The 19,201-nt window shown below is 41.4% G+C and overlaps 1 protein-coding gene across 5 annotated transcripts in view; it reads right to left on the bottom strand.

Annotated features, from left to right (window-relative positions):
* LOC119656821 (rho GTPase-activating protein 21) overlaps positions 1–19,201 on the bottom strand; it is a 43,455-nt gene that overhangs the window by 20,409 nt on the left and 3,845 nt on the right. The window contains exon 1 of one of the 5 annotated variants that reach the window (XM_038063457.1): positions 6,944–7,664. The exons of the other annotated variants lie outside the window; for them this stretch is intronic. The gene's annotated coding sequence lies outside the window, so the exon portion shown is untranslated. Of the gene's footprint in view, positions 1–6,943; positions 7,665–19,201 lie in introns of those variants that run through there. 5 annotated transcript variants of the gene reach the window in all.

Raw genomic sequence — 19,201 nt, 5'->3', positions numbered from 1 at the left:
ACCGAGGTAAATTTTCGGAGGATTTTGAGCTCAAAAGCGGAGTCCGTCAGGATTGCATCTTGTCACCGATATTATTTCTTCTTGCTATTAGTTACATTTTTCCTGCTAACTTGTCCGGAGGACGTAGAGAAATTCAATGAACACCTTTCCACAAACACCTTGAATAGGCTGATGACATCTGTTTGCTCTCACTGAGTCATGGACCTTGGCCAAATGGCTTTGCATTTGGAAACAGACGCAAGGCAAGTAGAGTTTGACTGAAGATAAACACCAACAAAACCGGTCTGACGGGTTATCGCATTCCCTCTATCTGCATTAATGGGCTGAGCATCGAAAGTGTCGATCGATTTGTGTGTCTAGGAAGCGTAGTTTCTCCCGACGGTGGCACCGAACTGGCTCTACGGATGGACAGCTCTGGATCTGCTTTCGCTTCCCTGTCTAAAATCTAGGAATTCAGTTATCTCAACACCAATATCAAGTTGAGACTGTTTTGTGCTAGTGTTCTTACTGTGTTGCTATTTGGGAGTAGCATTTTGAAAGTGAATTCCATTACCCAAAAGCTTCAAGTTTTCATCAATACTTGTCTACGTCGTATCGTCGCACAGGCCTACGACTAGTACGAATTGTGCTTGGAAGATGGAAGTGGCAGTGGATAGCCCACACATTAAGGAGGCTCGACAATTGCATTGCGGGCTACGCCATGCAGTGGAATCTACTCTTTCAAAATGGCCGACGAGTGGGTCGCCGGAAGGGGACTTGGCGCGTTGATGTGATTGACGCGCTATACCCTACCAAAGGGTGAATGGCAATAGTTTAGATTAATTTATTATTTTATTCTATAAAAAAAAATTTTGCATTTGAGTAAGTTTTTTAGTATTATTTTCAACATGAAAAAATTCAAGTTTGATTTGGATCTTGATTTTTATAAAAAATCAACTGATATAAATCATGATTTAAAATCAAATGATTTAAACAAACTCGATTATAATGATTGTTTGTCGGTGAATAGGAGAATCAACAGGCAACAGTGAAGTCTAGGAACTTTCAATAAGTGCTATAAGACAAGGTTTGTACCAGCACAATATAAAAGAATTTAGTATTTTCACCACATATATTGGTCAAACTTGTTGTAAGAACTTCAAGTGAGATTAAGCAACAGTTGACAGGTATGTGCTTCGGTGTATTGGGTAATCGCGACCGATTTAGGAAAAATATTACTTGATAAAACACACAATGAAGAGAAAGAGAAGTTTGCTTTTTCCGAAAAAGACTATATTTTTCCTTAAATGCTGAATAAGAATTTTTATTTCTCATATATCGATATTTCGAGGACCAGTTGCCCTCTTCCTTAGTGAGTTTTAGCCAAACAAATGTGGTATCCATTTAATAGACCACTGGGTAGCCAAAAAAAGAAAATCTTAAATTTTAATTTTAAATTGGAATGTTCATAGGCCGTGGCATCGTATCGAATTGGAGCAGAAATGAATTACGTGCGGTTATCATTTATCCCTCAATGAAACATAATGCCTCAACCACGTCTACGCGCCATTGTTCCCACTTTGCTGAAATTTTCCAATTCTTCTAGGACTTCCGAAAAAGTTTGCACTCCTCATTCACTATTCTGCACCTGGACTCACCCATTTTCCAGCCATTGTAGGACATTGGTTTCAATTGCATGGCTACCATCCCCTTTTCCAATATGTGCTTTGACAATCTAACAATTTCTACCGTGATGAGCGTTTGTGTAAAGTGATCAAAAATTAAATTAAAATTAGATTTTCTTTTCCAGGTTTATCAAGTTTATTCAAATCCTAGCGTTGAAGAAGAAAAAAGTTTAAAGGTTATTTAATAACCTGAAATTAAACAAAATAAACAAATTAAGAAGGGTATTTCCTACAACTTTTGCTGTTTTGTTGAAAATCACATATACTGAATTTCGGGAACCAACAGTTCTTTTCATTCATGCGCTCTTTTCTGAAGAGAAAATCAAATGTACATCAGTGTGCGCTCTTCTGAGAAACAGAGCACACTAATGAAGGGGCAGTTTTTCCTGAAATACAGTATTTGGGATTTTCAACAAAACAATATCAGTCAATAAAAAGAAATGTGTCATTATTCCAATAGGTTCAAAGATTAAAAATGAAATGAATCAACCAATTCTCCTGAAAATGCCAACTTCGATTGGAAGCTTGAATTATTGAGAACCAATACGATTAGATTAACTAAACAACAGTGTATCGGTCAACTTATTTCCACCCTTGGCTATGCAATCCCTTCTGAAACTACTGTATATTACCGGTTTGGTTAATATAATTGTGGTAGTTGGTCTACATAGTCGAGTTTAAGAGTTGTGTAACAAAATGTCGACGCTTAGACTCATCTGTTAATACTGAATAATCGTTAAGTCATACTCCGAGATTAGGTCACCTTGGAGTGTTACTTCGTGATATAGCATGGAAATTCAGCCAAAGAAAGATTGATTCTTATTGGATCGCGTATAATTTACGAACCACTCCTAGAGGAAGCATGTAGAAAGTGGTAAAAGACAACATTTGATTATAATGAATTTCAAATTCATGTTTATCATCTTTCGAGGAAACAACATGTAGTCATATTATGTAGGCGTTCCTAGTTGATTGAAACCTAAAAAATGTCCACGTACAGCGCATTTGATATTATCGATGCCGATTTTCAATGGTACACAATCATTTGGCAGAATTAGTCCAAGGTGGTCAAAGGGTAGTATAGGTCCCAGGGCGAAACGTAAATTGGTACCCACGATGGAGCATAAAACCTGGGAAACGCCGGCTGAACCAACACCAACAGCTCTATTACCAAACCCTATCTCCACCTTCACGCGGTGACCGCTGGGAGCTCTTTCTTAACGAAAAACTGCAAACGGAAAAGGATGAAGGCGAGTCTCCCGCACTTAAAAACGGGAGAAATTGTACCAACTGGTCCTCCAGGTTGGGGGTTGGGTAGGGCTGACAATCCTACACGGAAAACAACTTGTTACGAAGCCACAACAGGAGCATCGGACTGGACGGATAACACAACGTCCAACCCGTCAACGACAAAGGAAGAACGATTTGCACATTTTCTCATGGAACGTGCGCTCCCTGTACAGAGATGAAGCTGCTGATGTAACAGTGTTACAGGACATGCGTTGGACAGGGACTGGTTTCCTGGAGAAGAGCCGCTACACCATATATTATAGCGGTCATCCCGTAAACCATGTGCTCGGAGTAGGTTTCTTAGTCAGCCAAAAAATGAAACCTGCTGTTATCGGCTTTGAAAACATAAGCGAACGACTATGCACTCTGCGCTTGCGAGGCAAGTTTAGAAATATAAGCCTCATTAACGTTCACGCGCCTACAGAGGAGAAGGCTACCTTCTACGAGGCAGTAGAACGAACCCTCGAAGCCTGTCCCAGGCTTCATTCAATTAGCAGTTTCATACGAAATGGTTGTTGGAAGTACCTAGTTTGCGCGGAGAGCGGTCCAAAAACGAACGCGGGCGCCTCCAGACGGGACCACTTTCAACCAAATTGACCATGTGCTCATCGAATGCAGCCACCTCTCAGCCTTGATGAATGTCAGAGCATATAATATGGGGGCCAATATAGACTTGGATCACTACCTCGTTGCCATGGTGCTCCGAACTTGAATGACACCACCCAAAATCCCCTCTACCAATCAGGAGAGAGTTAACACTGAAGCCATCCATAACACAGCCCTCCGCAACACCTATAAGAGGGAAATGGATACCGCAATAACTCCGGCGAGTGGAGAAGCGACTTCACAGACGGAAAAAGGAAGCCTGGGAGAACCAACAGGTCTGTGAGCTCGAAAAGTACAGGGAGCAAGCGCACCAGGCGTGGAAGTTTTACCAACAAGTCAGCAGTATGAAGCCTTACACAACTCGATGTTCATCCTACCGAGACAAAAAGGGAAATCTGATTTCCGACAGAATGGGTATATTGGAGCGATGAGTTGATTACTTTGATGAACTACTGAACAACCAGAACATCGGCGAGTTGGAGGTCCCGCCAACTGAAGACGACGGACTAATACTGCCACCACCAATTATAGAAGAAACAATCCGTGCAATTCATCGGCTTAAAAATCATAAGTCGCCAAGAGCCGATGGAATTACAGCCGAATTGGTTAAATATGGAGGCGACCAATTACACCAAGTGACTCATCAACTTGTGCTCAAGGTGTGAGACAACAAATCAATATTTGACGACTGGCAAATAGGCATTATCTGTCTCATACATAAAAAGGGAGATGTCACACAGTGCAGCAATTATAGAGGTATCACGTTGCTGAATACTATCTATAAGATATTCTCCTCTATCTTGCTAGGCCGGATAGCCCCATACGCCCAAAACATCATTGGCCTATACCAAACAAACTTCACTCCAGGTAAATCAGCAATAGATCAGATTTTCTCTCTGCGGCAAGCGATGGAAAAACTGTTGGAATATGGACAACAGTTGCACCATCTTTTCATCGACTTTAAAGACGCCTATGATAACATAGTGAAGGTAAAACTCTACACGACCATGAGAGAATTTGGTATCCCGACGAAATTGATAAGACTGACTAGGCTGACCCTGATCAATGGCGAGGCCAGATAAAAGCAGCAGGATCACTATCAAGACCATTTGACATCAACAACGGTGTACGACAAGGGGATGTCCTATCATGCGTCCTCTTTAACCCGGCCTTCGAGAAAGTGATCTGTGATGTTGAGGTAAATGCAAGAGGTACGATCTTCTTCAAGTCCACCCAACTACTGGTCTATGCTGATGATATCGACATCATGGGAAGAACCACCCAAGACGTACAAACTGCCTTCATCCAGATCCAGGAGGCGGAAATTGGGACGAGATCTTGGGCTGCACATCAATGAAGACAAAACAAAATATATGGTGGCAACGTTAGCACCGAAAACCAACCAACCAACAACAACAAACCGCGCTGGTCAAACAGGAAGAATAAAAATAGGAGAATACAACATTGAGACCATTGATAATAATAAGAATTTTTGGCCCCCTACATAAGGATGGACGACTCCGTAGCCTACATAACGACGAAATCTATGAGTGATACCATGACCGTCAAACTGTGGATAAAATCCGGCTCAATAGGTTACGATGGGCGGGTCACTTAATCCGTATGAATTAGGATGATCCAGCCCGAAAAGTCGAAATCGAATTGGTGAGTCTTGGCGCAAAACCTGGATGTCTGGATTTCCAGGCCGGATACCTGTTGCTGCACCTTTGATGATGATGATAATGTATTTCAAATTCATGTTTATCAGCTTTGGAGGAAACAACATGTAGTCATATTATGTAGCCGTTTCAAGTTGATCGAAACCTAAAAAATGTCCCTGGACAGAGCATTTGATATTATCGATGCCGATTTTTAAATGGTACACAATCATTTGGCAGAATTATTCGAAGAAGTTGAAAAATACTAAGTATTCAGGACCATTTTTCACTATAATTAATCCGGGATCTCATTTAGTAACCCAACTATTTGACTAGTCGAAGCATCAAATTGATGGGTCATCCAATGCACAATCCCGATATGGTACCGAATTATCTATCATCTTTTTTCTACATGGGGAAAAGTGGTTTGTGCGTCCAAAATGCACTTTTTTAAAGACGATTCATTCGAATGAAGTAGAGCCTGTAAAAACTTGTTCCATATTTTGCAAAGTGATTCCATCATCGTAAAGAACGTTTTGTAAAGCAATGAAATCAGCTTCAATGATAAATACTTGTTTTTATTTTTGCTGTTTGGTATGTAAACGACAGCCTACGTAGATACCACCGTTTCCAATGTTCTGAATTGGAGGTGTTAGTAACACGCACGGCTATAGTTCGACTAGGAATAACCTCGGTTAAGGTTTCTGAAGGTTAAGGTTTACGATTTGACCAAATTCAAATGAGAAGCTGGGAGTTGTTGGGAATGTCAGACTTTGTGACTACTTATTGTTTCTTATTCAACTTTGTCGTAATGGTTTAAATATAACCGAGAAAACCCCAAAACTAGTTCCTTATTTTATGATGGCAATATGTTTTCCATGATAATCCCCCAATAAGTTATTAAATCACAGTCGATTGATTTGCGAACCGTGTTCAATATTCCATCAGCAAGGCTACCAGCCAGACATTTACCGCCTAAGATAGACACACAGTTCTTTACGCTACAACAATATAAAAGTCATTTTCCAGTAAGATTAGCATAAAATATCGCTAAATCAACTTACGAATCTTTTATCAAGAAATGAATGGAGAAACAGTTTGGCTTTCCGAAAATTTCAATCATCCAACTGCAATAATGGATAGCCCACATCCTACGTTCATATATGGCAAGCGTTCATTTCGAATATACTCATTGGAACCGATGTTTTCAACGGATTGGATAACTTACATAACCGACATTAAAAATATATATTGAAAATTGCAATCATGCAAATAAGGTATTGGATTTCTACTCGGCTAATCTTCTGAGGTAGAGTAACCCGTGCTAATCCGCATTAGCCAATCTTTGCTGCACTAGTTTTTCTCTCTCCAATAAAATCGTGTACGTATTAACGGAAATTCGAAATCTAATAAGTGTTATATTTCCGGCAGCAGTCGACTTGCAAATGCCCAAGTTCCGGATAGCGTTTTTATGGAGCCCCATGGGTGGTTCTCATCTGCGAATTCCTAATGATGATGTGCCGATGGAGATACTGTGGTGTCACTGAACAGATGTGCACTTTCTTCACCGGCCAGTGTGCGAGCGCTTCCAATAAAGACATATGCATGCTATTATGTAATGGGCTTTATGATTACAATGACCTTAAGTAGTGGAGTAGAATTGCATGGCTGAAAACTGAAGTGAAGTATGCGAAACTTGTTTTGAGCAATATGTGTTGCACGTACTGTTCGGATGAGCGTAAAAGGTTTTTGGAGCACCTCAAGCACTTTTTTAATGAGATACTCCTACAGTTGCCAACTTGAGTTGCTCTTTTCAAAAAGGCTTCACGAGCTCAGATGGTCCCAGTGAATTCCTGACCCTACACGTAACTCGGCTCCGACTGCGAAACATTACCGCAAACAATAATATTCAACACATCACACACTAATTGGCAACTTTCTAATTGCACTTTTAAATTATATAGTCCTATGCATGCTCGACAGTCGACAGTTCACCGCCCACTTGTGGGACTTTTGTACAATTTGCCAATATCGACTTGTGCACCGGAGCAGCGCGGCCATTCGCAGGCCGTGGAGCTTGAATTGAACGCTTCAACTCATCGATACTTTGGGGGGCTCCCTTTCTATACAATAATAGTCATCCACAGAGACACCACGGCACAGCGAAATGGCATCGTGGGCATCCGCCAAGTCATCTTTGAGATTCTTTTTGAAAAAATCTTTCACTTTTCGCACTCCACACAATATTGTTTACATTTTACTAGACACCATACTAAACAAGCTGGGATTTGAGATACATAAAATCACGTCCGAGACTGACTGCGAGTCGACCGAAACTCTCGATCGTTTTAGGAAACTTTGGGAGACTTTCAACATTCGACACTGACACTCTAAGTTTGCAACGGCAGCAACAGCAGATCCATCGCGGGATCGCTGTTACGCCCCACTTTTGCTGCCTCCCGTTTCGCTTAAATGACTTGATGTGGCTTTAATTAAGGAATAAGCGATAAAAATTGCGAGAATCACGTAGAAATTGGTGAGTGTACATTACATACTCAGGCACTTGATTACCCTCATTTAGCTGGGTTGCGTGTCCTCCGGGGCACTTCGGGGGACGTGAGGTCTCCCGAGGTATGGTTATGAAACGAATGCAACCAAACTGCATGGAACAGTGGAAATCTTAATTTGGGTACAATTTCGCGGTTTCGAAACAATTGTATGGCACAAGACAATCGAACCAACAATTAGGTGGAAGTAGCTGGACACAAGTATGGAAGTGGACGAGAAGCGTTTCACAGCTAGTTATGACATTTATTTGAAGCCAGTTAAAGTTGCATAAAACCGCAAAGAAGTTTTTCAGTTCACGAAATTGTATTTAGAAATCAACCAGTGGTGTTCGAACCCAAAATAGATGGTCGCGACTAATATCTAGTGAATATCGCTAAAATAAGCAAACAAGTGAATCACAAATATCAACGGGGGAGAAAATGATCTCTTTTCATAATACGTTCGAAATAAACTTGAAAAGCGCAGTGGGAGAGAATTTATATTTCTTCTTGGTCATCGTAATTTCTTTTAGTACTTAGCGGACGTTAGGCTGGCTTTTCAAGTGAACATGGCTGTTTGCTGATGACCATTCAAAAGGGGTACACCATTACGACATGAAAACAGAGCGTACCTTATGAGTCATATTAACAAAAAATAAAAGACCAAAGCGAAAAATGAATCAGAAGGATTTCTCCAATCTACGATTTTGACATTCATTGAAATGGATTGAATGTTGAAGACAATTATGAGGAATTCTGACTAGATTTTAGCATTTTCCATTCATAGAAAAGTCGGAGGAAAAATTGAGTGATGTCTCGGTGGCGCAGCGGAGTTAACAACGAACTTTATTTCGAATGTTGTTATCCCCCACCAAATGTACGATTCGCGCCTACCTAAAAAAACTAGGTCCGCGGGGGTTCCTGGCGACGGCCACCCAGAACGCAGGGTCACATTCCCTAACAATTTACGACCCTCTCTGCAGGCGTAGCTATCTCGTAGATACTGGTGCAGAGGTTTCGGTTCTTCCCGTACCCCGGCATCATCGGCTTGTTCCGCAACCATTGCAATTGGCGGCAGCAAATTCCTCCCGTATTAATACATATGGGTATAGGCAAGTGGACGTGAGTCTTGGCTTGCGTAGGACGTTTTCGTGGCGATTCATCCTGGCGGCTGTCGGCTTCCCCATACTAGGTGCAGACTTTTTGTGTCACTATGGGTTGCCGGCGGACTTGCAATACAAGTCTCTTATAGATCCCACGACCAACTTTAATTCGTCGTGCCAAATGGCATCTCACCTAGACAATAATCTTTCCGTTCTTTTAGAAGACATTACCGACTCTCGTGTTCGCGCACTACCCAGTGTAGTCTCAACAAACCAGTCAAGCACAATGTGCAATACCACATTAACACTACTGGTTCCCCGATCTTCTCGAAGGGGCGTCCTCTAGCACTTCAGAAACTGGCTATTGCGCGGAAAGAATTTGAACAACTTGTTCAACAGGGTATCTGCAGGCCCTCAAACAGCTGTTGGTCTTCCCCACTGCATATAGTCCTAAGCCAAACGGCGAATGGCGCCCATGTGGGGATTACAGAAGGCTAAATGCACAGACTGTCCCTGACCGATATCCAATTCCACTCATCCACGACTTTGCGCATCACCTCGCGAATTGCCGCATCTTTTCGACCTTGGACTTAAACAAGGCTTATCATCAAATCCCTGTAGCTCCAGAAGACATACCAAAGAGGGAGGATTGTGCAATGCGGCGTAAAACTTTCAAAGGTTCATTCACACAGTCCTGCGAAACCTCGATTTTTGTATCGTATACTTGGATGATGTTTTGGTCGCTTCTTCCACTGAGTCTGAGCACTTAGCCCATCTCGAGTGCATTTTTCAACGTCTCCTTGAGGCCGGTTTAGTCCTAAACGTTGAAAAATGCAAGTTCCTTCAAACACAGGTGAGATTCTTCGGCCACTTCATTTCCCCTGAAGGAATACAGTCCGACTCAGACAAGCTTCCCGCGTCCGAAGACAATAAGGGAGTTGAGAAGCTTCTTGGGCATGCTAAACTTCTATCGTCGTTTCCTGCCCAAGGCCGCCCAACACCAGTCCGTTTTGAACGCGTACTTGTCTGGCCACAAAACTAAGGACACACGAGAGATCGTGTGGTCTGAAGAGGCTGTCCGCGCGTTTGACAAATCCCGTCAACAAATGGCTGACGCTACACACTTGGCATTTCCCCTGCAAGATGCATCCCTAGCCGTTTTTATTGATGCCTCTAACATCGCAGTAGGTGCTGCTCTTCACCAAAAGGTGAATCAGGTCTGGCAGCCGTTGACCTTCTTCTCTAAGCATTTGAACCCCGCTCAACGGAACTACAGTACCTACGATCGCGAACTGCTCGCCGCGTACTTTAGCTTGATGCTTCCGCTTCTCCCTAGAAGGCAGGCCGTTCACAGTGTGCACGGACCATAAGCCTCTCACATATGTTGTGAAACAAAAGCCCGACAAAGCGTCCCCTCGTCAGCTTCGGCACCTGAGCTTTATAAGTTTACGTCAGACATCTAGCACGTGTCCGGCAAGGACAAAATAATTGCTGACGCTTTGTCTCGTGTCTCCGAAGTTAACATCTCCGCTTCACTCGACTTCTCGGCTATTGCCAAAGCGCAGGAGGATGACGCAGTACTTCAGAGCCTCAAATCCAACCCCAAATACAAATTTCGGGAGTTGCCAATCTTTGGCTCAAACCTGTTTCTATGCTGCGAGGTTTCGGAAAAGGGACCCCGGCCACGTTTCGCAAGGAAGTGTTGCACGCGGTTCACTATTTAGCGCATCCAGGCATCAGGACGACAAATCGGCTAGTCACCGAGAAATACTTGTGGCCCTCCATGAACAAGGATGTCAACTCCTGGGCCAGAGAGTGCATCGCATGCCAGAAGTGTAAAGTCATCAGGCATGTAAAGAAAGAAGTGGGCTCATTTCCCCGCACTACCAAGCGGTTCCACACCGTACACTTCGACATAGTAGGACCTTTGCGAGACTCGCACGGTTACAAGTATTGATTTACAATCATCGACAGGTTTTCGCGGTGGCCTGAGGCAATACCTCTGAAGGACATTACGCTGCAATCTTGTGCCGAAGCCCTCTATCGAGAGTAGATCCCTCGGTTTGGCGTCCCTGCAGTGGTCATCGCGTCCTGCGTGGTTCCGAATGTATCATCCTAATTCTACCGTGGAGAGGATGAAACTGCCTCGTGAATTCCGAGGCAAAGGCATGGTTGCCGCTGCGGCACAATATGACCGCTAAGTCGACACGCTATGCGTTTATTTTTACAGCAGAGAGCAGGCGAGTCCTTCGCGTGCGGCAGTTTGCAATATTGCGGACTGACTCCACTCAACTTGAAGGATCGATCTTTTTATTCTTTGAATGGTATGAAGACAGATCAAGAGCAAATCGATGAATGGAAGTCAAAAGTAAAGTATGGTAAACACGAGAATTGTTTTTGGCAGCTCGAGAGCTCTTTGCTGAGACGGAGGGATTATTGTGTGTGTATATGTGAAGTGTACCATTTAGCATGCAGTGGTCAATGCACTAGTCGGTGCAATACGTGATTAGACATAATGCTGTGTATAAAGTGATCATCAAAACCTTGCATACAAGCATGGACTTATCACGGGAACACATCCGATTTACGATATGATCCGCAGACATTAGTTGATAGTTCTTTTTACCGTCTGCATTGGGATCGACAAGTTTTAACTTATCGCCGTATACCACACAACAAGCCTTACGTACTGTTAGTTGATAGCACGAGTCATTCCGCGTATAATATTGATGCTGTTATCCATAACAACAACATTGAAGAGTAATTGGTGGGAAAGAACGTAAATTATGAGCCCCTGCTTAGGGAAATCGAAGAAACTTGGAGTCGCGGGAGGATGGTTCCCATTATATTCATGGCTTCCTTAGATATCCTGGGACTGTCACAAAGTCTGGCTCAAACCATGCAGAAGTGTACTATTCTGGAAACGTGTTCGATGTTGCGGGTGATTGTCGACGATCCTCACTAACCTACTACCGGCCATCACTACCAAAGCCCCAATATATTTTTAAGTAGGTAGGACTGTCAGCACCGTATTCTTAATGATGCCAAGAATACTTGGTGAAACGAAAAAAGTTGGTTTAAGTTGACTTTTACAAAAATTAAAAATTTGCAACAGACCAGCGTAGCATCCAGTATCCAAAACGCGCTCAGACCTTGTTCAGTGAACTCTGCCCTCTATGGTAGACTGGTATGATGGGGAAAATCCTACGATAAACCCTAACAAAACCAACCTCCTGAACTATACTAGAAAGAAAAAAACTGGATGAAATTGCACTCCCATTTCTTTTGGATTCTTCTTGGAGGTGTTATTGCAACTGCCACCTTTGGCGATGCTTGCAGTATACAGACATCAACCTAAAGGCGTGTGTGCAGCCTGGCACAGAAATGTCATCTACGAAATCCAACTGTGAAAATGAGCATGTGATTTTATGTTGCCCATCTGCCCGGACCTCTAATGTCAAGACCTTATCAAATAGGAGGGGACTGGAATTCCTGGAGAAAAAACCATCAGAAAACCTATTGCACCTATTGCACGGAGTCAAAAATAGACAATCGGACAGGAACAGGAATTCAATTTACGAAGGAAATACAAGCGTTTTAAAATCTATATTCGCTGATAACCAGGTAACCTTAAAAGTTATTGTACCTCCTCGAATTAGATACAAATTATTTTGAGAATGCTTTGGCCAGCTCTGGTCAATAAGGCGGATTTGCGCTCAATATAATTCGTAGTCATATCATGTTCTACGAATTATATAAACGAGCATTTAACATCTGCGAGTCGCTACGGTCACGCTGCTCCCAGGGCAGAGGTGAGGCAGCGTCTGACGAGTTGCCTCTGCCCTGGTAAGAAACCGTAAAGCCGTCATCGCTTGACATTTCTAGATACAAATTGTTGTAGGATTATCGACAAAATCTTGAGATCCTGACAACTAAAAACAAAGTAATTTCGAAGTGAGTAACGGGACTTCAGGGTATTGCCGACCATTAACAGCCAGAACAAATTCATACTATAGGATCTCCGAAATCCTGGAACTGAATAAAATCCAAATGAATGATAGGGTTTAATAATCGGGGGCTGTCTCATAAGGAAGCCTAATATGTAAACTTTAAAACGAGGAAGATTAGATAGCCTTTCATGTCGTACTAGACAGTTGTGCGTAAGAGCAGTAAACTATCTGGACAACAGTCAACCATGAAAATAGATCGAACTGAACGGTGCATCTTGTTGAATATCTCCTGAGTCTAGTAGGTCGGCTCATCCATAGCAATAGTTCTAAAAGTTAAGTTATAACATATGTCAAGTTTCACAAATCATCCTAGTCGTCAAAAGGATTGGCAATATTATCAACCTGACCTTCCAGATTGGGGGGGGGGGGTTGATGGGCTAACAATCTGATTAATTAAATGGCAGATACCGAAATTTGGAACAAAACATCTTTGTACAGATCAACGGCTGTTGAATAGGTTGTAAAAGGTAAAGTTAATATTATTATATTGAAGAAAACGAAATTAAATGTTTAAGTTGCGGAAATCGGGAAAATGTAGCACCAAGCAGGCCTTATATATTGGATTCATTGTTCTGTCTCCTGTGACGCCGACATAATATATATATTATATACATTTTATAATTTCTAAAAGCAGAAAAAGTGCAAATTCTTTTTAGATTAGTTTTTCCCGAAGAAGAAAAAGTCTGCACAAGTCGGTATTTGGACAACATTGACAAAAAAAATTTTGCAGGGCCACCTTTTTTGAGGATTGACTGCAGATAGCCAAACATATTACACCGATTTTCTGCGAGTAATATTTTAGGAAAACCGTGCATTTTCAGAATCCCTACTAGGGTTTTCACCTCTCCTTTCTTAAGGGAAAATAAAAGATGATTTCGAAAAACTCCGAAAGATAGTGAAATGAATCAATAAATGATGATGATGATGATTGTTGAACTGCAGCGACATTATGAGATATTTTAAAGAGTTTTATAGGCATGAAGGCTATTCCGAAAAAAATGCTTTCTGCTAAAAAATATTGGAAATATCTTGAAGATCGTAATAAAATGCAACAGTATTTGAAAAGGATGACTACGCAAATAAGCTTGAAATTTTCTTCCTCTTTTCCCCGCCACTTAGCGCTTGGCCCAGCCACTCGTCGATCATCTTGGGATAACAAATTTATTTAGCATAATCCGTAATGAAATTATTGCCCTTTCTTAATATGTGATCTATCCACCATTCTGGTTTTTAGAGGCCTTCATATGCTATGATGTAGTCTTTCTATTATTTTTCTTAGCTGTTTGCGCTTCCTTCAGGTATTCCCTGAAACGTGTAGTGATCTTGTTTGTCCGGTCTAAGCTTTTGGACACTGAAGGCAAGAAACCTTTTAAATTTCACTTACATCTATTAGGTCCTTTTGTTCTTTCTCGTATATACTGGTTCTTAGTTAAAATAGTCTTTCAGATCTTGTCCACTGTGTTTTGCTTCCGACTCGCTTGATGGAAACTGATAGTGGTTGTTTCAAGTAACCAAATAACCCTTTGCCGGCTTCCATCAAACTGGTTGAAAGATATTAAAAAAATGCTCACTACCTCTCAAACAGAAGCGAAATTGTTTGTCAATAGTTTCATCAAACCAAGCAGGCTTTACCTTCCAACCCCTGCAGTTTCTGTTGAACTGCTGTTCTACTTGTACGTAAATCCTTGGGATCTTAAATATTTCCTAGGGAATGGCAGAAACAGCCTGGTTTCCCCTCTTGGTCTTCCTGTACTGTCCACATTAACACCCGCTCCACTTACTTTTTATCAAGAGAGAATGCGAAGCTTTCGACAATGTCAATGGGGATGCAGGAGGGACACTTCTGAGTAATCAATATCTGTTATCAAAACGATCCAGGTGAAATCTCGGAGGAATTTCAAACTCAAAGCGGAATCCGCCAGAGGTATTATCGGATATCAGATCGAACCACTTGAAAAGAGACTTTGTCATATTGCTTTTGCTCCACGGAATCCTTTTTAGAGGTAAATAAATATCTAACATTACCAGTGACGTTTCATACGCTGCCTTGATAGGGTTTTAACGGAGTATGCCTTTTTTTACCCCTTTTACTATGATGATGGTGGCATCTGCTTGCCCTCTGAACAAGGCATAAACCTTTGCCAAATGGCTCTGGATTTGGAAGAAGAGTCAAGCAAAGTCAAACTGGAGAAAAACTCCAATAAAATCGAAATTCTCATGCTCTTATCGATGCTAGGAGTGAATAATTAGTAATAATAAACTGGAGAATGCAGAAATAAAAGCATGAAACTCATAACTAATCCTGTTCAGAAGCACACACTGCTTCGGCTACAATATGAAAAGTGGAAACTAAATAAACTGGGGGCTTGCTTCATCAAATCGGCATTTACCATGTGGTCGGAGTAGCCAGTTTTTTGCAGACGTGTAGAACATTCGTTTCAAAACAAACCAGGAAACATTTTTGAAAGGTATAACACGATGATGTATCGAATATAAATGCTTCCACTCAAAAGTGAAATGCCTTTCAATGGATTTCTAGAAATTATGGCATTTATGATTTTTTCTATAGATAAGCGGTTGACGTAAGAATGAATTCGCTTTCCAATCAGTGATATCAGCATTTCCGCAAATGGAATATTGTTGTGTTTTTATATCTCATTCCATAGGAATGTAGAGCAACCATAAATATATTTGTGGCTGAAAATGTCTAGTCAATTAAAAGATATAAGGGAATAAGTGCTTCTGTTATTGCTTCATATGCTTTATGAAACCGATAAAATTTTAGCAATTTGCAGTACCAACAACTTAAGATCATCATATTTAGAAAAAGGAAAGTACTGATTTTGCTAATTGTGTAATATCCACTACTGGAAGCGCTATCTTGCTGACCGGACGATAGATATCTTGAACAGGCAAGTGGAGTTAGGCTGCTATCAAAAGTACTTTTTTTATTCTGGCGCCACCTAACTTGTCAGCCACGTCCCGAAGGGGCGTCGTAAGATGTGGTTAATTACGACGAACTGGAAGCTCTAGTGATTGCCGCGACGTGATGTGCCACGATTTCCTCCAACTAGAAGTAACTTTCTTTTGGAACTTTTTTATGCAGACGTTACTATTTCGACCTATTCCAAAATAATGTGAATCTAAGATCTTACCCAGGAGATGGAAAAAGGGGATGATAGTTAACACACTGGAGAAGGGCAGGTGTCTTAAGCTGAGGTGGTTAGAGGGATATTTGTGTATCTCTTGCCATTGCTAATATAATACTAAAAATACTGGTGTAAAGCATAAAAGAACACCCCTCAAGCTTGATCGATGAAAAGCAAGGCGCTTTTTGTTCTGAATCTGCCCACCAATAACCTATAAACCATGATGCAGAACGGTACGACCTTTAGATTCCCGTTTCAATTGCTTTTCGTCAATTTTGAGAAAGCTTTCGACAAAAAAAAAATTGCTTAGTGAGCAAATATCCGAAATGTAGTTTTCCATTGAATATATTATTATATTGAAAAAGCAGCCAACATCCGACCAATTGGGATCTCGCTATAGAGATGAAGCAATATCTGAAGAGTTGCCATATTCTTGTTATAGCGTTATCCAATGGTCCATGTCTAGATTATTTTATCCTTATACATGTATGGTATGGTTACGCAATTCGCGCCAACGAGAATACACTTGCTAAGATTGGTATGAACATCGAAGTCGATGGTAAACGACCAAAAGGCAGACCGAAACAATGGTGGCTTGATATGCTGGATGGGGATTTAAAAACCTAGAGATTGCATCCAGATCAGGCATTTGATAGAGCCAAATGGAGAAACCGATCACGACGAGCCGACCCCGCTTGTGGACGGGACAAAGGCTGAAGAAAAAAAAGGAGATACATGTACTTTGTCATCGTAACAGTAAGTCACCTATTGAGCCGGATTTTATCCACAACCTGACGGTCATGGTATCGCTCATAGATTTCGTCATTGTGTAGGCTACGGAATCGTCCATCCTCATGTAGGCGGCCAAAAATTCTTCGGAGGATTCTTCTCTCGAGCGGAGTAGTTTTTGGAAGCTGAAATAGGCCCAGTTGGCTACCAACAACCGTGCGCGGATTTCATCATCCTAGCTGTTATCGGTTGTGATGTGAGCGGGACAAAAGCTAAAGAAAAAGAAGAACTGAGCCTTGCATTTTTTGACCAAGGTTCTCGATGTTGCCTTGGAAGTGCACTACATTGCCGTTTTTCATTGGTTTTTGTGTACCTCCCGCACTGTAAATGATGATAACACAGCTGCTGGCTACGTTTTTGTGACAAGCAAATCTCAAAAGAGTTAGTGTCTTCGCAGAAGTGTCTCCAAGATGATTATTTAGCCAACCTTTTACTCTTCTTCAGAGTTTTGTAAGTCTCTTCGTACCTATTTCAATCAACGGCTCCTCAGCTAAGGAGTACCAGTGTCGCACGTACTCCTCTGTTTTACCAAATCGGGGTTCCACTAAAATATATGTGCCTTTTGTCATATTGATTGGACAGCTCTGGTTTGGGTTGTTTTCTCAATTGCAAAAATGGATTTCATTGGAGATGATATGATTTCGATAAATCTGGCCAATTGCGAATGTTGCAAACGACATTGCAGCTCAAATGAAACTTAAAATGCTTCTCCATCTGATCTTTGGGTCGGCATTCATCAACATCTCTTTTGGAATATCTTTGCAGAGACTACTTCTGAATTTTTTGTGGCCATTTTACAAATTTATGTATTATTTACGCAGAAGAGAACCGAATGAAAAAAGGAAAGGAGACTGGTTAAAAACGACTGATGATTAGAAGCATTATTGAGTCACTAGATCATCTGGCAAAGCAAATATCCGCCAAGTAAAGGGATTGAGTTCTGAGATCAGGGATAGAGATAAATAAAGTAAAGTTGGAGTTATTCCACTAGGTTAGGTTGTTGCAGATGAAATGTCTAACTTCACAATGAAGTGAAGCGCCATGTGACGTTATTGAATATTGAATTATTGAATAATAGAAAATAAATAGTCCTACATTTGGTCAAGGTGTAATTTCAGTTTTAAAATTATTATGCTTGTGGAGGAATAAAAAAGAAAAAAACATGGAAGCGGGTAAAAAAACGCCTATTTTTTAAACATGAGTTTAAACTTGGTCACAACGCAGCAGGGCAACCAGAAACATTTGCAAGGCATTTGGAACTGACACGGTAAACGAACAAACCATTCAGCGGCGGTTCGAAAAATTTCGGTCGAATGACATGAGCCGTCGAAGTGAGCCACGAAGATATTCAGGACGATTGATCGACAACGACGAACTGAAAAACATGCATCTGTAAAAGAAATTAGGCGTACACTATTCGAAAGTTTCCCGGCATTTGAAACAGCTTGGAAAAGTAAAGAAGCTTGATAAGTGGGTTCCGGATGAACTTACAGAGTAAAACATGGCGGTTCGAATTGAAATTTACAGTTCTCTGCTCTCCCGTAACAGAAAGGATTCCTTTCTGCACAGAATAGATCATGTGGTGAAAAGTGGATATCGTACAACAATCGTCCAGGTCAGCACAATGGCTAGATATTGGTGAAGCTCCAAAACAGAGGCTAAACCGAACTTCCACCCGAAGAAGGTAAGGGTGACTGGTGGAATGATTAATGCAGAGAAATACTGTGTGCAAATCGATTAAATGCATTAGAAATTGTGTATTCAACGGCCTAGATTGCTCAACAGAGATGAAGTGATACTGCTTCATGACAAAGCGCGACCTCATGCATCCAGAATAACCACCCAAAAATTAAACGAATTGCAATATAAGACCCTGCCTCATCCAACATATTCACCCGACCTCTTGCCAACCGACTATTAAGTTGTTTGAGCATCTGGATCACTTTTGGCGGAAAAACAATTTAGTGCTACTTCATATCAAAATTGCCTTCGAGGAAATCCTTCACACTAGAAAGTCGGACTCTTATATCTCGCTGGGAGAAGTGCATCGAATCTGTTGATGCTTATTTTGATTAATAAAATTTATTTTCATAAGAGTTACAGTTGTTTGAAATTTCATCTGCAACCTAATAAATCCTATCTGATCTCTCTTGGTGACAGGTACCGCGACAGGTCGACAAAGAAAATGCATCCAATGTCATGAAAAACAAAATGATCGTGTTGAGTCATATGTCTCAGGAAAATGTTAAGGCGGGAAGAATCATGGAACCAAGTTAAATACACGATCCAAAAAGCGGCGTATGCAACCCTCGGGGTCACCAAGCCAGGTAAGCGGTTAATCAACCTGGTTTTGGAATGACAATGTTGAAATGAGGGTCCGTGAAAA

The sequence above is a fragment of the Hermetia illucens genome, chromosome 5 (genome assembly GCF_905115235.1).
Source record: "Hermetia illucens chromosome 5, iHerIll2.2.curated.20191125, whole genome shotgun sequence".
In the NCBI taxonomy this organism is placed as follows: domain Eukaryota; kingdom Metazoa; phylum Arthropoda; class Insecta; order Diptera; family Stratiomyidae; genus Hermetia; species Hermetia illucens.
The sequence above is the reverse complement of the archived record's forward strand: the minus strand, read 5'-3'. Positions and strand labels throughout refer to the sequence as shown.